Source organism: Chiloscyllium punctatum, chromosome 1, assembly GCF_047496795.1.
Source record: "Chiloscyllium punctatum isolate Juve2018m chromosome 1, sChiPun1.3, whole genome shotgun sequence".
NCBI lineage: Eukaryota > Metazoa > Chordata > Chondrichthyes > Orectolobiformes > Hemiscylliidae > Chiloscyllium > Chiloscyllium punctatum.
In genome coordinates, this window is record NC_092739.1 from 96332543 (window position 1) to 96352941 (window position 20399).

At 41.0% G+C, this 20399-nt stretch overlaps 1 long non-coding RNA gene across 1 annotated transcript in view; it reads left to right on the forward strand.

The window, feature by feature from the left end:
- LOC140477424 (uncharacterized) overlaps positions 1-14887 on the forward strand; it is a 41254-nt gene extending 26367 nt beyond the window's left edge. Inside the window, exon 3 of the long non-coding RNA XR_011960723.1 lies at positions 11461-14887. This is a non-coding gene — a long non-coding RNA (uncharacterized lncRNA). The remainder of the gene's footprint in view (positions 1-11460) is intronic.
- Positions 14888-20399: the final 5512 nt, after the last annotated feature.

Genomic DNA, 20399 nt, shown 5'->3' on the forward strand with positions numbered 1-20399 from the left:
TTTTCCTGTTTCCCTGCATAGGTTCCCACCCCCTGCCATTTTAGTTTAAGCCCTACCTAACTGCACAACCAAATTCTCCCCTAGGACATCAGTTCTGGTCCAGCCAGGGGTTTAATCCTGCCCATCTTGTATTGCAACTCCCCAGAACAAGTCCCAGTGTTCCAGGTTTTTGAAATCCTTTCTCTCACACGATCACTCTAGCCACATATCATCTGATATATCCTTCTAGTACCAGTCACTGTTCATAATCCCAAGAACACTACTTTTGAGGTATGACTTCTTAATTTGCTTCCTTGCCCCATGTATTCTACTTTTTGGACCCTTATTTTACTTATGTTGTTGCTACCGACATGTACCACAACCAACGTCCCACTTCAGAATGTCCTGTAGCCTCTTCAAGACATTTCTAGACTCAAGCACATAGGAGGCAAGGTACCATCCTGGAGGTTTGACTGCAGCCACAGAAAAGTATCTATCTATTCCCCTTAGGATTGAATTTCTTATAGAATCCCAGCATCCCTACAGTTCGAAGCAGGCCATTCAGCTCAATGTGTCCACACTGACCCTCCAAAGGTCATCCCAACCATATGCACCCTCCCTACCCTATTCCTCTAACCCTGCATTTCCCAAGGTTAATCCACCTAATGTACACATATCTGGACACTATTGGCAATTTTGCATGGGCCAATCTGCCTAACCTGCGTATCTTTGGACTGTGGGAGGAAACCAGAGCAGCTGGCAGAAACCCACACAGATGTTGGGAGAATTTGCAAACTCCACACAAACAGTTGCCTGAGTCTGGAAGTGAACCTGTATCCCTGGTGCTGTGAGGCATCAGTGTTAACACTGATTCACTGTGCCGCCCCATTACTATAACTTTCTCACACTTGTTCCTCCTTTTCCATGCAGCAGAGCAAATTGTTATACAATGAAATTGGCTGATGCTACTTTCCTCTGAGAGACCATTTCCCCCAAATGCATTCAGCTGTATCCAAAGGTCTATTTTGCAGCGAATGGCCACAGGAATTCCTGCACTACCTGCCTAGCCCTCTTCTCCTGTTCCTCTGTTTGTTGGTCATCTCTGTGGTGTCTTAGCATTCAGCATTATCACCTCAATTAATGTACTATCCACTCTAATATCAGCCTCATGAATGTTACACAGTGTCACCAACCACTGCCCCAACTCTAATACCTGGACTTCCAGGAGATACAGCTGGAGACACTTCCTTCACACATGCTGGTCCTGGAACTGTGCCCAACTTCCCACGTGGAGCAGGAGGAGCACACCACAGCCTTGAGCTCTCCTTCCATGACTTATCCATTTAAATTAAACCCTTAGGATGCCCTTAAAATCAAATAATATTAATTAATGCAGTGTTCTTCTTTTCTGAGCCTCTGCATTATTATCCATACAAACTATAAACCCAAAAATAAAAACTTAAATAACCACAAGCAATAAAAATGGTATAAATATTCACATGACCTTACTTACCCAGTCAGCTGCTTTCTCTTGTTCCACGTCACTTTTTTACAGTCTTCCCTGACTGCTTCACTGCGATGCTGCTGCAGGACACTCTTTCCAGAATTATTGGACATTAATCAAGAATGGAAAACAGGGCTGCTTTGTCTCCCTTAAGTCAATGATATTGAGGACCATATCCCTGACAGAAATTTCTTGCAACTGCAACTGGACCTGAGACTTTCCTTATTGGTGCAAAGCTACAAAGAAATATTACACCTATACAACAGTTATCACAGCCAATTGCACGTATTTGAAGTATTTTATTTTGTAAATGTTCATATGATACTTAGATTGCCATATGTTTTTATACAGAGTTCTAATTTAAATACTGAGTCAACATTTAGTGTAGACATAGAATATCTGTAATAGAAATGCTTGTAATTATAAGACACAAAATGTTATTTAAAAAAATACAGGATTGCAAAATCATGGACATCTGTAAATTGACTTATTCTTAGTTCTAAAGGAAAGACAGCTAATTGTTTTAACATGGTCGGATCAGAGATGTACTCATTCAGAGAAATTAAGCAGAAGTGGTTTGCTACCAAATTGGAAGCCAGGAAATGCATCATTAACCACAGGAAAGAGTCCAGCACCACAGGTGGAGCGGAAACAAAATCGCTCACAGCTAGTGCAAAGAAAGCAGTGAAGGATAAGTATGTGAATCTGAATCCAAAGCAGCAAAAATATCTTCTTGTTTTCTTGTGTGCAAGAATGCAGGGCATCGATTCTAACTGACAGTTGATGCACAGAACCCTTAAAATTCATAATTGCGGACAGAAATGCAGAAATTTTTTTGGTGCCACGATATGCTAACAGAAACTTCCATCATGTAATGATGTAAGCTACTTGGCAAGCATAACTTAGTATCAACTTTGGGTCAATGATAACATGCTCCGGCCTTTGAGACAACGATGATATGCTCACAGTCACACTGCAGAGACTTGAATCCAAGATATTATCCGATGACATGTCACCCTATCAGATATTGTTCAGAATTCTATGGCATTTTATGTAGAAGAGAGCTTTTATAGTGTCTTGACCATCATATATTCCTCATCAAATACCTAACATAGTTAATCAGGCATTTTATTCAAGTTTTGTTGAGAGAACTTCGCAAACAAAAAGGCGATTACTTGTCCTACATTATAACAGTAATAACATTTCAAGTGTACTTCATGGACTTTAAAGCTGTCTGAATTGTTCACTGATGATGAAGGTGCTATACAAGTATAAGTTCTTTTTGTCTCTTCTTTTATCCATCTTGGTACCGCTGGTCCCATAGGTATAAAATATTGTCTGCCATAGTACATCTTCACAATTCATTAATATTCCTGCTTCATGTTCATTTCACAGCCAGTATTCAGTAAAGGTTAAGCTGGCTTTCTGAACAATGCCAACAAGCATTACCATCGGAAAGTTAAAAAAAATTAACATTTTCAGATATTTAATCAGAGTATACAACATGCTGATTTGAGTGCGGTGTTTGGCCATTATATATTTCATAAATTTATTATCTTATTCCAGCTTGGTGCTTTTCATTCCTATAATTTTCAAAATGAATCTGAACATTTTTAGCAATACTTAGAACTGGTGTGGAAAACTGGTATCTTTAAAATAACAAAATTAACCAGATATTTCATAGCTCCTTCAAGATGAATGCTTTTGAAAGCTTAGTTGATCCATACAGTTAGATTAGATTCCGTACAGTGTGGAAACAGGCCCTCAGCCCAATAAGTCCACACCAACCCACCGAAGAGTAACCCACCCAGACCCATTTCCCTCTGACTAAAGCACCTATCACTATGGGTAATTTAGCATAGCCAATTCACCTAAACCTGCACATCTTTGGACTGTGGGAGGAAACCAGAGCACCCGGAGGAAACCCACGCAGAGAATGTGCAACCTCCACACAGACAGTCACCCAAGGCCAGAATCAAACCTGGGACCCTGGTGCTGTGAGGCAGCAGTGCTAACCACTGTGCCACTGTGCCACGCCTTTTTTTTTCTTTAAAAAAATACAATGGCATAACAACATTTGGGAAGCATTAGATAATGCATTGGCAGCTTCAAAATGAATAAAAAATAGTAAAGTCAAAGTAGCTGGATATACATTTTTGCAAACAGGATCACATTCAGATTTCATTTTTCCATGTTAGTAAAATAAATTATGAATGGCACATTATTGTGTTTTTTCAGAAGGCACGATGGCACAGTGGTTAGCACTGCTGCCTCACTGCGCCAGAGACCCGGGTTCAATTCCCGCCTCAAGCAACTGTCTGTGTGGAGTTTGCACATTCTCCCTGTGTCTGCGTGGGTTTCCTCCCACAGTCCAAAAATGTGCAGGTTAGTTGAATTGGCCATGCTAAATTGCCCGTAGTGTTAGGCGAAGGGGTAAGTATAGGGGAATGGGTCTGGGTGGGTTGTCCTTCGGAGGGTTGGTGTGGACTTGTTGGGCCGAAGGGCCTGTTTCCACACTGTAAGTAATCTAATCTAAATAGTCTGACATGAGGACAAACACATTGAGTTGCTCGAATGGTTTATACAATATGATGTGATGCTGTATTATACAATTTTGCATTTTAGTGAAAAGTAATCCAATGCTCCTAAAGAAGACTGATTCAGCCTGTGTAGTATTTAAAATGTTAATTATGCTTTATTTAAGAACATCTTATACAAATTAAAAACATTCTGGATTTAATTTGTTCTGAAACTGAATCACACCTTTATGTCTACAGACAAACATTGGCAAGAGTGGGTATTCCCTTGAGCTTATTTGGGTGGGTGAGTAGCAGGGTACGTAGGGTTCATAGGGTCATAGAGTCATAGAGATGTAAAGCATGGAAAGAGTCCCTTCGGTCCAACCAATCCATGCCGACCAGATATCCCAACCCAATCTAGTCCCACCTGCCAACACCCGGCCCATATCCCTCCAAACCCTTCCTATTCATATATCCATCCAAATGCCTCTTAAATGTTGCAATTGTACCAGCCTTCACCACATCCTCTGGCAGCTCATTCCATACACATACCACCCTCTGCATGAAAAAATTACACCTTAGGGCTCTTTTATATCTTTCCCCTCTCACCCTAAACCTATGCTATCTAGTTCTGGACTCCCCGACCCCAGGGAAAAGACTTTGTCTATTTATCCTATCCAAGCCCCTCATAATTTTGTAAACCTCTATAAGGTCACCCCTCAGCCTTCGACACTCCAGGGAAAACAACCCCAGCCTATTCAGCCTCTCCCTGTAGCTCAAATCCTCCAACCCTGGCAACATCCTTGTAAATCTTTTCTGAACCCTTTCAAGTTTCACAACACCTTTCCGATAGGAAGGAAACCAGAATTGCACGCAATATTCCAACAGCGGCCTGACGAATGTCCTTTACAGCCGCAACATGACCTTCCAACTCCTGTACTCAATACTCTGACCAATAAAAGAATGCATACCAAATGCCTTCTTCACTATCCTATCTACCTGCAATTCCACTTTCAAGGACCTGCACTCTAAGGTCTCTTTGTTCAGCAACACTCCCTAGGATGTTACCATTATGTGTATAAGTCCTGCTAAGATTTGCTTTCCCAAAATGCAGCACCTCGCATTTATCTGAATTAAACTCCATCTGCCACTTCTCAGCCTGTTGCTGGTCTTTGTTGGCATTCTCTTGTTATTGTACTAGTAGGATGCATTTGAATTTGTAGTGATAATTATAAGCTGTGATGCTTTTCCTCCTCGAATAGTGAACTGACACAAGTTAATAATAGCTGCAAGGAACCATTGTTGTGTGAACCAATGTCTTGGATTTTTTGTCTAGTTGTAGAGTCTCTGCAAAAACTTCCAACTGGTGGGTAGGAGCTGGGTATGGAAGTCTTTGAACATAATCAACTTTTGCTGGGTGGGAAAGGTTGGGTAGGTGAAGGAAAACTGACAGGACCATTTTATCAGAGTGCAAATTTCAAATAGACCTAATTTGGCTGCTGCAAGGGATTTAGAGTCATAGAGTTACACAGCACAGAAATAGCCCCATTGGTTCAATTCATCTGCACTGACCAGACATCCCAATCTGACCTAGTCCCATTTTTCCAGCACTTGGCCCATATCCCTCCAAACCCTTCCTATTCATATTCCCATCCAGATGCCTTTTAAATGTTGTAATTGCACCTGCCTGCACCATTTCTTGTGGCTCGTTCCATGCACGCATCACTCTCTGTGTTAAAAGTTACTCCTCAGATCCTTTTTATATCTTTCCTCACTCACCTTAAACCTATGTCCTTTTGGACTCTCCCACCTTGGGGAAAAGACATTGGCTATACACCCTATCCATATGCTCATGGTTTTATAAACATCTATAAGGTCACGCCAAGACTTACCCCACAGTGTGGGGAGGTACAGATTTATGGAGTAGATGGGAAAGCTCTTGAAGTGTGATGTGAAGTTACTTAAATTACACCCCTTTAAAAATGAGAAGTAAACAGACTTCAGGTGTCAGTGTTAAAATTAATTTGTTCTAGTGATTTTGATAGTTCATTATTTACTCAGGGTTCTTCATGAATGCCAATCAGAGGTGCTGAATTCACAGTTTGATTGACAGTATATGGTGGCTGTTAAAAGATTAGTTCTCCTTGATGTATAAATAGAAGTTTGACTATATTAGAGATTAAACATTTGAGATTTAAAAAATTGGTTTGAATGGGCTAATATGAAGTGATTTTTGTTTATTCTCTTGTCTGGAAAATGAAATCCTCTTTAGAGTTGTAGAATGTTATTTAATTTCACCTTCAAGTAGCCCTTGAGCTCTGTCCAGAGTGGTTAGTGGGTAAGTTGGCATGGGTGTATGAAGGGTCATAAGGAATAGGTGAAAGGGTGTGACAGGTAAGTGCTAGAGATCCTAAAATCTTAAAACATAACTGGCCTTCTAAACAGCCCTCCTCAGCACTTGGTCCACTTCATCTGTGGCTGCCTGTGCTCTGCATTCTATAAAACTGTAAGATTTAAGAAGAATTAGGCTATTTGGACCATCGAGTCTTCTCCCCCATTCGATCATGGCTGATATGTTTCTTACCTTATTCTCCTGCTTTCTCCCCATAACTCCTGATCCCCTTACTAATCACAAACCTATCTGTCTCTGTCTTCTCTCAGTTCTAAAGGGTTGTCCCTTCACTCTTAGGCTGTGTTCATGGTCCTAGTCTCTCCTACTAGTGGCAACGTCTTCTGCACATCCACTTTATTCAGGCCTCTCAGTATTCTGTAAATTTCAATCAGATTCTCCCTCATCCTTCTAAACTCTATTGAGTACAGATCCTGAGTTCTCAACTGCCTGTCATACGACAAGCCCTTCATCCTGGGATCATTCTTGTAAACCTCCACTCTTATGCCAGTACACCCTTCCTTAGATATAGGGCCCAGGACTGTTCACAATATTCCAAATATGATCTGACCAGAGCCTTATACAGCCTCAGCAGTACATTCCTGCTCTTCTATTTTAGACCTCTTGAAATGAATGCTAACATTGCATTTGCCTTCCTAACTGCCAACTGAACCTGCATGTTAACCTGAAGAGAATCCTATACTACTTTCCCATTTAAAAAGTAGTTTATGCCTCAATTCTTCCAAATAAAGTACATAACCTCACCTTTCAGTGGTTCAGGGCTCAGGTCCATCTTGCACATGGAATGAAGATTGCTATATTTGAAGGCCTATAATCCATGGTGAGCTGGGAAATATCCTAATTCGCATTATCCACCTTGCAAGCAAATTCTGAGTGAGCAGGTTCAGGAAATGAAGAGAGTAAATTGGAAAATGATAGGTGGAAACAAATAAGGTTTCAAAGGCACACTATATATGATGAAATACTTTATGTATAGAAATATTTTCTATTTGTTTTCCTGGTACGTACACAGTAACTATTAGTGTTTATTGCAATTGTTTACTCAGATAATGTGAAGCACTGATCTCATTACATTTTACACTTATTTTTCCATATTTTGCTGTCATGGTGTTTACAGACCAAATATTTGGTAAGACCTTGACATAGGGATGAATTCTTTTGATATTTCAAATTCTTTCAGTTGTCTGGAATTTAGGCCCAGCTACCAGCAGTACATTATTAAGAATGTTATTTTATCTCTGGGTTCACACATCCTATGATATTCACCCCTCTGTTATTTTCCTTTCCCAGGCTCAAATCTTAAGCCACTGAACTAAATTTTATTCACTGGGTCTGTCATGAGGTAACATAGTGGGCCTGAATTCATAGGCCTGCTGCTGTTTGTTTCAAGCAGTTATTTGTTTTTTATTCCATTGCCATTTATAATTTTGGTCTCTGCACAAAGTTTTGATGTGATTGTCTAGTAAATTTCAGGTAGGCATGGGCCTACATTACCTAGAAAATAATGTAATATTTGGTTGTCTCAGTGGTTTGCCAGGATACACATATAAGGATCATGATTTCATTGCATTTTGGTAGAAAGTGGAAAGTGTAAATATTAGACCATAAGACCATAAGAAATATCAATAGGAATAGACCATTCAGCCCTAAAAATCTGCTTCACCATTTAATAGGATCATGGCTGATCTGACATTCATCAGCTCCACTTTCCTGCCTTTTCCTCATAATTCTTGATTCAGGAATCCATCTATGTCAGCCTTAAATATATACAAAGACTCCACCTACATAGCTTTCTGCGGCAAGGATTTCCAAAGATTCACAACCACCTGAGAGAAGAAATTCTGTATCATCTCAGATTTAAATTGGTGCCCTCAGGATCGAAGGTAGAAGACAGAGGGTGGTGGTGGAGGGTTGCTTTTCAGACTGAGAGTCTGTGACTAGTAATGTGCCACAAGGATTGCTGCTCGGTCCACTGCTTTTCATCATTTATATAAATGATTTAGATGTGAGCACAGAAGGTATAGTTAGTAAGTTTGCAGATGACACCAAAACTGGAGGTATAGTAGACAGCGAAGAATGTTACCATTGCATACAACAGGATCTTGATCAGATGGGACAATGGCCCAAGGAGTGGCCGATGGAGGTTAATTTGGATAAGTGTGAGGTGTTGCATTTTGGAAAGGTAAATCAGAGCAGAACTTATAAACTTAATGGTAAGGTCCTGAGGAATGTTGCTGAATAATGAGAGTTTGAAGTGCAGATTCATAGTTCCTTGAAAGTGGAGTCACAGGCAGATAAGATAGTGAAGGCAGCGTTTGATATGCTTTCCCTTATTGGTCAGTGTATTGAGTACAGGAGTTAGGAGGTCATTTTGTGACTGTACAGGACATTAGTTAAGTCACTTTTGGAATATCATATGCAATTCTGGTCTCCTTCCTATCGGAAGGATATTGTGAAACTTGAAAGGGTTCAGAAAAGATTTACAAGGATATTGCCAGGGTTGGAGGGTTTGAGCTACAGGGAGAAGCTGAATAGGCTGGGACTATTTTCCTTGGAGTGTCGAAGGCTTAGGGATAATCTTATACAGGTTTATAAAATCATGAAAGGAAAGGATAGAGTAAATAGACAAAGTCTTTTCCCTGGGGTGGGGGAGTCCAGAACTAGAAGGCATAGGTTTAGGGTGAGAAGGGAAAGATATAGAGAGACCTAAGGGGCAACCTTTTCACGCAGAGGATGGTACATGTATGGAATGAGCTGCCAGGGGAAGTAGTGGAGGCATGTCCAGTTGCAACATTTAAGAGGCATCTGGATGGGTATATGAATAGGGAGGGTTTGGAGAGATTTGGGCCGGCTGCCACTTCTCAGCCCATTGGCCCATCTGGTCCAGATCCTGTTGTAATCTGAGGTAACCTTCTTCGCTGTCCACCACACCTCCAATTTTGGTGTCATCTGCAAACCTACTAACTATACCTCTTATGATCACATCCAAATCATTTATATAAATGACAAAAAGTACTGGACCCAGCACTGATCCTTGTGGCACTCCACTGGTCACAGGCCTCCAGTCTGAAAATAACCCTCCACCACCACCCTCTGTCTTCCATCTTTGAGCCAGTCCTGTATCCACATGGCTAGTTCTCCCTGTATTCCATGAGATCTAACCTTTCTAACCAATCTCCCATGGGGAACCTTGTCAAACGCCTTACTGAAGTCCATATAGATTATTCTACCACTCTGCCCTCATCATCCTCTTTGTTAAAGGAAAATGTCATCCTTACCTGGTCTGGCCTACGTGTGACTCCAGACTCATAGCAATGTGATTGACTCTAGGCAATTAGGGAACGGGCAATAAGTGCTGGCCAGCCAGCAACATCCACGTCCTACAGATCAATTTTTTAAAAAACTAACCTTGTAGTCCTGCCATTTCTAGTCATATGTGATAGTGGACAATAAAATAATTAGTAGTAGGAGGAGATTCCACAAATACCCTTATCCTCAACACTGGGCAAGGCCAGAACATCAGTGTAAGAAGATAAGTTGGAAGCATTTGCATCCATCTTCAGTAGAAGTGTTGAGTGGATAGTTCATTTCAGCCTCTTCCTGAGCTGTCCATTATGTCAGATGCCAGTCTTCAGACAAGTTGATTCACTCCACGTGATATTATAAAATCACTGGATACTGCAAAGACTGTGGACTCTGACAAGATTCTGACAATCATCTTAAAGACTTTCCTAGCCATGCCAGTTCAACACTGACATATACCTCTGAATCTAAAGGAAACCAGGTTAGAAGTTAATAATGGTTGAGCAATATCCATTTGGTATTTTAGACAGAGAAGAGCATGGGTGTTTAATAATGTGTAATGTTGTACAAGATTCCCAGGTAATGGTCTGGACACAGAGCTGATAAAATGGGAAATTATTATACATGTCAGATATGTCCTGTCCACAAAAAAGCAGGATAAATTCAACTTAGTCAATTTCTGCTCTATCAGTCTACTCTCAATCACCAATCAGTGATTGAATAGGTATTCAACAGTGATACTAAGTGGCACTTGCAAATGAATAACCTGCTTACTGACACTCAGCTTGGGTTCCATCAACTCCATTCAGGTCCTGCTGTCATGATAGTTTTGGTCCAAACATGAACAAAAGAGCTGAACTCTGGAGGTGAAATGAGAGTGACAGTCTGTGTATCAAGAGAGCATTTGACTCAAAATGGCCTCAAGGAGCCCCATGTAAGGATTTCTTTTTCCATCCCTGCCTTACAACAGATCTTGGATGTTCAGGAATTAGTTGAACAAAATGGACAAAATGAACAGTTGGGTTCAACTCCAGATTCATTCCTTTATTAAACTCACGAGATTCCCTCCCGAGTAACAAAGCCTTCTGTGACTTGTCTAGATTGTAACACAGAACCTGAAACAGAAGTTTTACTGAAACTTAACAAATTACCATAGTTCAAACCTTTCAATTATTGGACTGCAATTTAAAACTCTCTGCAGACAAACTGCCCCACAAATGTCTTTGAAAGTTACAGTCATCTACATACCTGATTTTTACCAGTGTTGATTGCAAGATGAGCAGTATCTGTCCTTTTTCCAGCTGCAGTAACCACACTCAGGAAATGTCCTTCTTTATGATGATTCACATCACAAACATTACAATACCGTCATCCTTCTTAAATGTACAGTGTTTTATCCTTTTTTTCATGCTTTGAACAAGGCAGGACTGGTTGGATCGAATGTTGTTTCCATAAAAAAAACAATACAAATGTGAACCATGCCTGCATCTAGGAACAGACATCATTTATGTCTGTTCCAATCTTTTAAATGCTTTTGGCAATGGAAGTATCTTGCACCATTGTTTGTGATTATGTTACTTCTAGTTTTCTAATATGCTTGACTTCTGCAAGGTAACAATCAATTACTTTGTCCCTGAATATTTCACTTTTGTATCTTGTGTTTCAGTTTAGCTACTCATACTTTACAGTTTGAAATGATATTCATTGCTTTGAGGTTTTTACAATCTTTGCTTTTACATTTTTAGGAGAGCTCACGTCCTTCATTGAGCAAATCTGCAGCTTGGAATCAGAAGAATACCTTCCATTTGTTGAAGTCATACTTAGCACAGAAGAGGATGATTGTAGCTATTTGAGGACAATTCTTTCAGCTCCAGGGCATCCCTACAGGCCTTCCTCCGGGTAGCAGTGTCTGAAGGTCAACCATCTTCAGCTGCTTCATCAATGATATTCCTTTATTGTAAGATTAGATGTGGGGACGTTCGCTGATGATTGCACAATGTTCACCACCATTCACAATGCCTTAGATACTAAAGCAGTCCATGTTTAAATGCAGCAAGACTTGGACACTATCCAGGCTTGAGCTGTTAATTGGCAAATAACATTCACCTACCGCAAGTGCCAGATAATAGTAATCTCCAACAGAAGAGAATCTAACCATCACCCATTGATGTTCAATTTCATTGCCATCACTAGGTACACTAGTAGCAACCTCCTGGGGAGTTGCTGACTTCCAATTAACTCCATGAAACAGCACTTCCTCCTGGGGATGAATGGAATACCACCTCATATTAATTAACACAGGGCAAACCAGGTAGTTAGAGGAAAGCCTAACCCTGAGGTTTGCTGAAGTTTGACCAGCTCTCTCAGTGTACAATTCTGTCCCATGGTATTAGTTTTGTGTTCAGACCATTACCTTGGAATCTTGTACAGCATCACACATTATTAAATTTCCAGACTCTTTCCTATCTCTTAAACAGATAAAAGATATTGCTCATCCATTATTAGCTTCTAACCTTCTTTCTTCTAGGTTCACCATGGTACTGGATGGTACAGGAGAAAGATGATAATATTGGAGGGAATTGGAACCAAGACTGTCTAAGGGCAGAAGGACAACATGTCCGCAGCATTGTTTCCTGATAATACCATATGAGTGGGAGAGAAGGTCAAGTATTCCAGGAGCAGGATGACTTGAGATGAGGGGCTCATCTGCCATAAGTGCCCTCAATGCAGGAGGAGACATCTTTCCCTTTTGACCATGGTGGCTGAGACCTGTTGAGACCTGAGGAAGGACTGTAGGGATGGCCTGGAACTGAAAGAATTGTCAGTAATCAGACATTGTCTTCCTAACCCCTTGACCCATCCAACCTCTGTCCAGCCTTCACTGCCCATTGATGCCTCTAATAATCCATTGATTCAAATGTTTTTTGGCCTCCAATTCCACCCCAAGCCCCTCACCCCCCACCCCCCAGCTCTTTGATCTTGTTCCTTAGCCTGAGACTTCCAATTTTCCAGAACCCCACCTGGCAACTCCTTCATTCAAGCCTCTGACTTTTACACTTTCAGGTTGCCAATCTCCCTCTTAAATTTTGTATTTCCCCATCAGGCTTCTAATCTCTGAATCCTCACTGTAAACAGGGATATGTGACTCCCATCCAATCTGTGTAGTCCTGTGGAATACTCCAGCTGTCCTGCCTTGTGGCTGGAGAATTTGTTAATGGCAGCATATATACAATGGGTCATTAAGACTCAAGGGAACCCACGTTTCCAGGGTTTTTAATGTCTCACCAAGACCACTGCCAGAGAACCAAGAAAAATAAAATTCACCCCAAAGTGTAAGAAAATGTTTTGATAACATTACAAAAGATTGCATGGAAACAGACTGCCTGTTGTCAAGGTGACTTGTGACTCATAAAGGCTACAGTCACACATTTTTGTGCTGACTAATTTACTCAAGAGAAGATTGCTGGTAAGGTCACATCAATGAAAACAGGACTAAGGTCTTGTAACGCATTCAATCGAATAGTGGATCTGATGGGATGGAATTAGTTGGCATTGTTGAATGGGTGTTCTGTGGTACCCTTGTTATATGAATGACATTGCTTGTACCCTGGATGCTGGAGAAACAACCAATGATGCAGTCTAGCTGTGATGAGATGACATTGTATCCTCTAAAGAGTAAAAGGAAATTGTCAATATATTGTACAGTTCTTCATGTTTTATAGATCCTCTCCCTCTCTCTTTAAATGATCCTGGGCCATAAAAATTGCAGATTTTGGTCACTTTCATAATACTCCAAGATCACTGTGGGTAATTGAAAATGGTAGCACGTCTTCTGTCTATTGCCCCTTTTTACTCCCTTCACCCCACAAGTACTAATTAGATATTTGCTGTTTTCATATTTGAATGAAGGTTAATTGATAACTGGCAAAGTGTATCCTCATTAAATGATGCCTGCCTCTTTATTTCCATCCTCTGCTGCACCATGTTAATAGCACACACAAATGTACATCAAACAAGGCCATCACATCTGTCCCTCAAGAGATTTACATTGCTGGTGGAGTTGTGTGGAGAGGGCATAATCTGAAATAACCATCCTAACAAAAAGAAATGCAAGTGCTTATAGTCAGAAATCCAGGGACATGAACAGTACTGAACACAGTTCCCTGCTGCAAAATCAGTGTTTACATTTTTGACGTTTTCAAAACCTCTCAACTTGAATTGCAAGAGAGCAATAATCTACAGACTCAGGAACTTTGCAGTTCCTTTGCTCTCTGTCCTCTTCTAACATATACAAATAAGACCAGTGGACAAAGATAAAAATCACACAACACCAGGTTATAGTCCAACAGGTTTAATTGGAAGCACATTAGCTTTCAGAGTGCCACTCCTTCATCAGGTGACTGTGAAAGTTGAAGAAGTGCAATGAAATCTGTTAATGGACTGTGCCATTTATACACTGGGAGTGTGCTGAAAGTGATGAGGAATTCCCTCCCCACCCACTGACTGGACTCAGAACAGCCCAATGTAAGAGTGGGAATATGTGTACAAGCTTTGGCAATTTCTTGATGAATGTGCATCTCGAGTGAGTCATAGTGTTTTTTTTAATGAGTTCGTCATTCTATTTATACTTTGTTGTTTGCAAAGGAGGCATTAGTTCAGGTTACATTGACCTGTGCTAAACCATGCAATCCAATAGCAAATGTAGTAAGGATTTAAATATATCTTGTAACTGGGATTCATATGTTGGAGAATTTACCTTCTTCCTATTTAAAATTGTATTTTAAAATTGTACACCGGGCTGTATATTTAAAAAGAGCCACACATTTAGTTCCATTCCGAAAACAATAAGCTGCAGTGAAATAAGATGTTGGAACAAGTTGAAAGTTGATCTGGCTTTCAGCAGCACTCAGGAATGCTATATACACATCAAAGCACTAGTGAGATGAATTAGTTGAAGTGCACAGTCAACTTTGTACTAATATTCACGTAAACTGAACAATAAATGAAGATAATATGCTTGCATAAACTGGATATGATGCTTACATCTTTCAGGCAGGCTGTGCCAGGGAAGAAGTTTAATAAGAATTTACAAGGAATGGTTTGCTTGTGATAGTTATGGAGGATGTTTGTTTTAATTTTATCCTTAGTGCAATCACAGAATAATAATATTCAAAACACGATATTAAAGTTTTTGTTAGAACTTTAATGTCTGCATTTGTTATTTAACTGTAATCTGTAATTTTTTCTGACATGAATTTGGGCTGTTCTTACTTTTGAAACAGTGAGAAGACGTTTATCAATTCATAAGCGTCAAAAAGTGTTGATAAAATAGGCAAGATTTTCAAAACTATTTAAAAGATTCCTTACTCTTCTGCTATTCCAGTCTTTATTGCCACACTGTCTCACATAACATGATTAGGAATATCCCCGGTTTCTGATCTAGCATTATCAGAGTCCTATGTTGGAACTGAAAGAGCAGGTTTGTGTGATATCATCCCTCCTTACTGCAGTAACTGACTGCTTAATTAATTGTGTGATACCACATCTTACTTTATACCTTCTCCTGTCTTGCCTAAAGATCCTACACCAGAGTGTCTTGAGTTGTCAGTTTCTGTGATGGCAACAATATCACAATTCCACATTCCAATCCAAACCCTTAACTCAGTTGTCCTACTGCATACTGCAAATGTATGACAATGCTGACACTCCAAAATATCACTGAGGACACGTAGTCAGAACTAGCTGCAGCTCTAGCTAAGCTGTTTCAGTACAGCTACAACACACCTACCTAACATTGTGGAAAAACAGCCAGAAATGTCTTGTTCACAAAAAGCAGAAGAAATCCAACCAGGGCAGTTAACACCCTATTGATCGACTCTCAATCATCATTTAAGTGATGGAAGACGTTATCGACAGTGCTAAAAAAACAGTACTTGCTTAACTGTTCAGTGTTGCTTAGCTTGGCTTCCATCATGGTCACAAAGTTAAAAATCACACAACACCAGGTTATAGTCCAACAGGTTTAATTGGAAACACGCTACCTTTCGGAGCGTCGCTCCTTCATCAGGTGGTGAGTGGCGCTCCGAAGGCTAGTGTGCTTCCAAATAAACCTGTTGGAATATAACCTGGTGTTGAGTGATTTCTAACTTTGTCCACCCCAGTCCAACATTGGCATCTCCAAATCATGGTGACATGACTCCTGACCTCATTGAAAAGCTGAACTCAAGTGGTGGTGTGAGTGTGACTGTTCTTTGCATCAGGAGTGCCAAGCAAAACTGAAGTCACTTTCATCGAGTCATAGAGATGTACAGTATGGAAACAGACCCTTCGGTCCAACTCGTCCTTGCCAACCAGATATCCCAACCCAATCTAGTCCTACCTGCCAGCACCCAGCCCATATCCCTCCAAACCCTTCAAATTCATATACTCAGCTAAATTCCTTTTAAATGTTGCAATTGTACCAGCCTCCAACACATCCTCTGGCAGCTCATTCCATACACATACCACTCTCTGCGTGAAAACGTTGCACCTTAGGTCCCTATTATATCTTTCCCCTCTTACCCTAAACCTATGCCCTCTAGTTCTGGACTCTCCCACCCCAGGGAAAAGACTTTGTCTATTAATCCTATCAATGCCCCTCATAATTTTGTAAACCTCTATAAGGTCACTCCTCAGCCTCCGACGCTCCAGGGAAAACAGCCCCAGCCTGTTCAGCCTCTCCCTATAGCTCAAATCCTCCAACCCTGGCAACATCCTTGTAAATCTTTTCTGAACCCTTTCAAGTTTCACAACATCTTTCCGATAGGAAGGAGACCAGAATTGCATGCGATATTCCAACAGTGGCCTAACCAATGTCCTGTACAGCCACAACATGACCTCCCAACTCCTGTACTCAATACTCTGACCAATAAAAGAAAGCATGCCAAACGCTTTCTTCCCTATCCTATCTACCTGCGACTCCACTTTCAAGGAGCTATGATCCTGCGCTCCAAGGTCTCTTTGTTCAGCAACACTCCCTAGGACCTTACCATTAAGTGTATAAGTCCTGCTAAGATTTGCTTTCCCAAAATGTAGTACCTCGCATTTATCTGAATTAAACTCCATCTGCCACTTCTCGGCCCATTGACCCATCTGATCAAGGTCCTGTTGTAATCTGAGGTAAACTTCTTTGCTGTCCACTACACCTCCAATTTTGGTGTCATCTGCAAACTTACTAACTGTGCCCCTTATGCTCGCATCCAAATCATTTATGTAAATGACAAAAAGTAGAGGACCCAGCACCAATCCTTGTGGCACTCCACTGGTCACAGGACTCCAGTCTGATAAACAACCCTCCACCACCACCCTCTGTCTTCTACCTTTCAGCCAGTTCTGTATCCAAATAGTTAGTTCTCCCTGAATTCCGTGAGATCTAACCTTGCTAATCAGTCTCCCATGGGGAACCTTGTCGAACACTTTACTGAAGTCCATATAGATCACATTTACTGCTCTGCCCTCATCAATCCTCTTTGTTACTTCTTCAAAAAACTCAATCAATTTTGTGAGACATGATTTCCCATGCACAAAGCCATGTTGATGATCCCTGATCGTCCTTGCCTTTCCAAATACACGTACATCCTGTCCCTCAGGCTTCCCTCCAACAACTTGCCCACCACTGACATCAGGATCACCGGTCTATAGTTCCCTGGCTTGTCCTTGCCACCCTCTTAAAGAGTGGCACCACGTTAGCCAAACTCCAGTCTTCCGGCACCTCACCTGTGACTATCGATGATACAAATATCTCAGCAAGAGGCCCAGCAATGACTTCTCCAACTTCCCACAGAGTTCTACGGTACACCTGATCAGGTCCTGGGGATTTATCCACCTTTACCATTTCAAGACATCCAGCACTTCCTCCTCTGTAATATGGACATTTTGCAAGGTGTCACCATCTATTTCCCTACAGTCTATATCTTCCATATCCTTTTCCACAGTAAATACCGATACAAAATACTCGTTTAGTGTCTCCCCTATTTTCTCTGGCTCCACACAAAGGCCACCTTGCTGATCTTTGAGGGGCTTGATTCTCTCCCAGTTAGCCTTTTGTCCTTTATGTATGTGTAAAAGCTCTTTGGATTCTCCTTAATTCAATTTGCTAAAGCTATTTCATGTCCCTTTTTGCTCTCCTGATTTCCCTCTTAAGTATACTCCTACTTCCTTTATACTCTTCTCAGGATTCACTCGATCTATCCTGTCTATACCTGACATATGCTTCCTTCTTTTTCTTAAACAGACCCTCAACTTCTTTAGTCATCCATCATTCCCTATACCTACCAGCCTTCCCTTTCACCCTAACAGGAATACACTTTCTTTGGATTCTTGTTATCTTATTTCTGAGGGCTTCCAATTTTCCAGCCGTCCCTTTACCTGCGAACACCTGCCTCCAATCAGCTTTTGAAAGTTCTTGTCTAATACCATCAAAATTGGCCTTTCTCCAATTTAGAACCTCAACTTTTAGATCTGGTCTATCCTTTTACCATCACTACTTTTAATCTAATAGAATTATGGTCGCTGGCCCCAAAGTGCTCCCCCACTGACACCTCAGTCACCTGCACTGTCTTATTTCCCAAGAGTAGGTCACGTTTTGCACCTTCTCTAGTAGGTACATCCTCATACTGAATCAGAAAATTGTCTTGTACACACTTAACAAACTCCTCTCCATCTAAACCCCTAACACTATGGCAGTCCCAGTCTATGTCTGGAAAGTTAAAATTCCCTACCATAACCACCCTATTATTCTTACAGATAGCTGAGATCTCCTTACAAGTTTGTTTCTCAATTTCCCTCTGACTATTGGGGGGTCTATAGTACAATCACAATAAGGTGATCATCACTTTCTTATTTCTCAGTTCCATTCAAATAACATCCCTGGATGTACTTCCTGGAATATCCTCCCTCAGCACAGCTGTAATGCTATCCCTTATCAAAAATGCCAATCCCCCTCCTCTCTTGCCTCCCTTTCTATCCTTCCTAGCATTTGTATCCTAGAACATTAAGCTGCCAGTCCTACCCATCCCTGAGCCATGTTTCTGTAATTGCTGTGATATCCCAGTCCCATGTTCCTAACCATGCCCTGAGTTCATCTGCCTTCCCTGTTAGGCCCCTTGCATGAAATAAATGCAGTTTAATTTATTAGTCCGACCTTGTCTCTGCGTGCCCTGACTGTTTGACTCGCTTCTGTTCTCAACTGTACCAGTCTCAGATTGATCTCTTTCCTCACTATCTCCCTGGGGTCCCCCCCCCCCCCACCCCTCCATCTTACTAGTTTGAATCCTCCCAAGCAGCTCTAGCAAATCTCCCTGCCAGTATATTAGAGTTAGGCAGGAATTTAAAAAGGAGGTCTTTGAGAGTAGCAATATCTGGATACTCCCAGTGCTACGAGCTAGTGAGGGCAGGAATAGGAGGATAGAGCAGATGAATGCATGGCTGAGGAGCTGGTGTATGGGAGAAGCATTCACATTTTTGGACCATTTGAATCTCTTTTGGGGTAGAAGTGACCTGTACAAGAAGGACGGTTTGCACCTAAATTGGAAGGAGAGTGTGAGTCAGATGAAAACTGATTGGAGTTATACCTAGCACAAAGAAGACGGTTGTGGTTGTTGAAGATCAGTCACCTCAGCCCTAGGTCATCACTGCAGAAGTTCAATGTTTGGCAATATTTGTGAATCCTGTCATACGAAAACAGCCTGTCACCATCTGCAGCAAGACCTGGACAATACCCAGACTTGGCCAATCAAAATGGCAAGTAACACGTGTGCCCAAAAGTATTGGGTAATGACAATTTAACCATTGTTCTTTGACTTTCAACGGTATATCTTTGCTGAATCTCCCATAATTAAAATTCTGCATGTTACCATTGAACATGCACAATGGCAACTAGGTGTAAAATCTACAAAATGCATTAGACTAACACATCAGGGCTCCTTCAGCAGCACCTTCTAAACCTGTGACTTCCATCACCTAATAGGACAAGGGCTGCAGATGCAGGAAACACTTCCCTAGTTGATTTTGAATTGACTGGCTTGCTGGGCCATTTTAGTGGCCTACTAAACATGTATTGCTGTTGGTCTGGAGTCACATATAATCCAACTAGGTAAAGATGGCAGATTTCCTATCTTAAAGGAAAGTAATGAACCACATGTGATTTTCTGACAATTGACAATGGTTACTTGGTCACATTTAACTGAGGTTTAATTTCAGATTTTTGAATTCAAATTATATTATTTGCTGTCGTGGAATTCAAACCTCTATCCTCAGAACCTTAGCTTGGAGTTCTGATTATTCGTTGATTACTGTTGATCTTGTCAATTTGAAAATGCCCAAAGTTGAAAAGTACAGTGCCCTTGCAATCTGCTAAACATTTGCAGAATAGATGAGACAACAGCTGCCAATAAGGAAATTTTTTTTATTCAAATGGAGTTTAAATTTCCATTTGGACTGTACTCGTCTCTACGTTATTGGTCGGTTTCCCATAATTTCAACACCATCATTCCAAACAAACTCATCTCTAAACTATGAGAACTAGGTCTCAGCTCCCCCTTTCTGCAACTGGATCCTTGACTTCCTGAACCATAGACTAAGCGACAACTCCTCCTCCACCATAATCCCCAACACCAGTGACCTACAAGGCATGTACTCAGCCCAC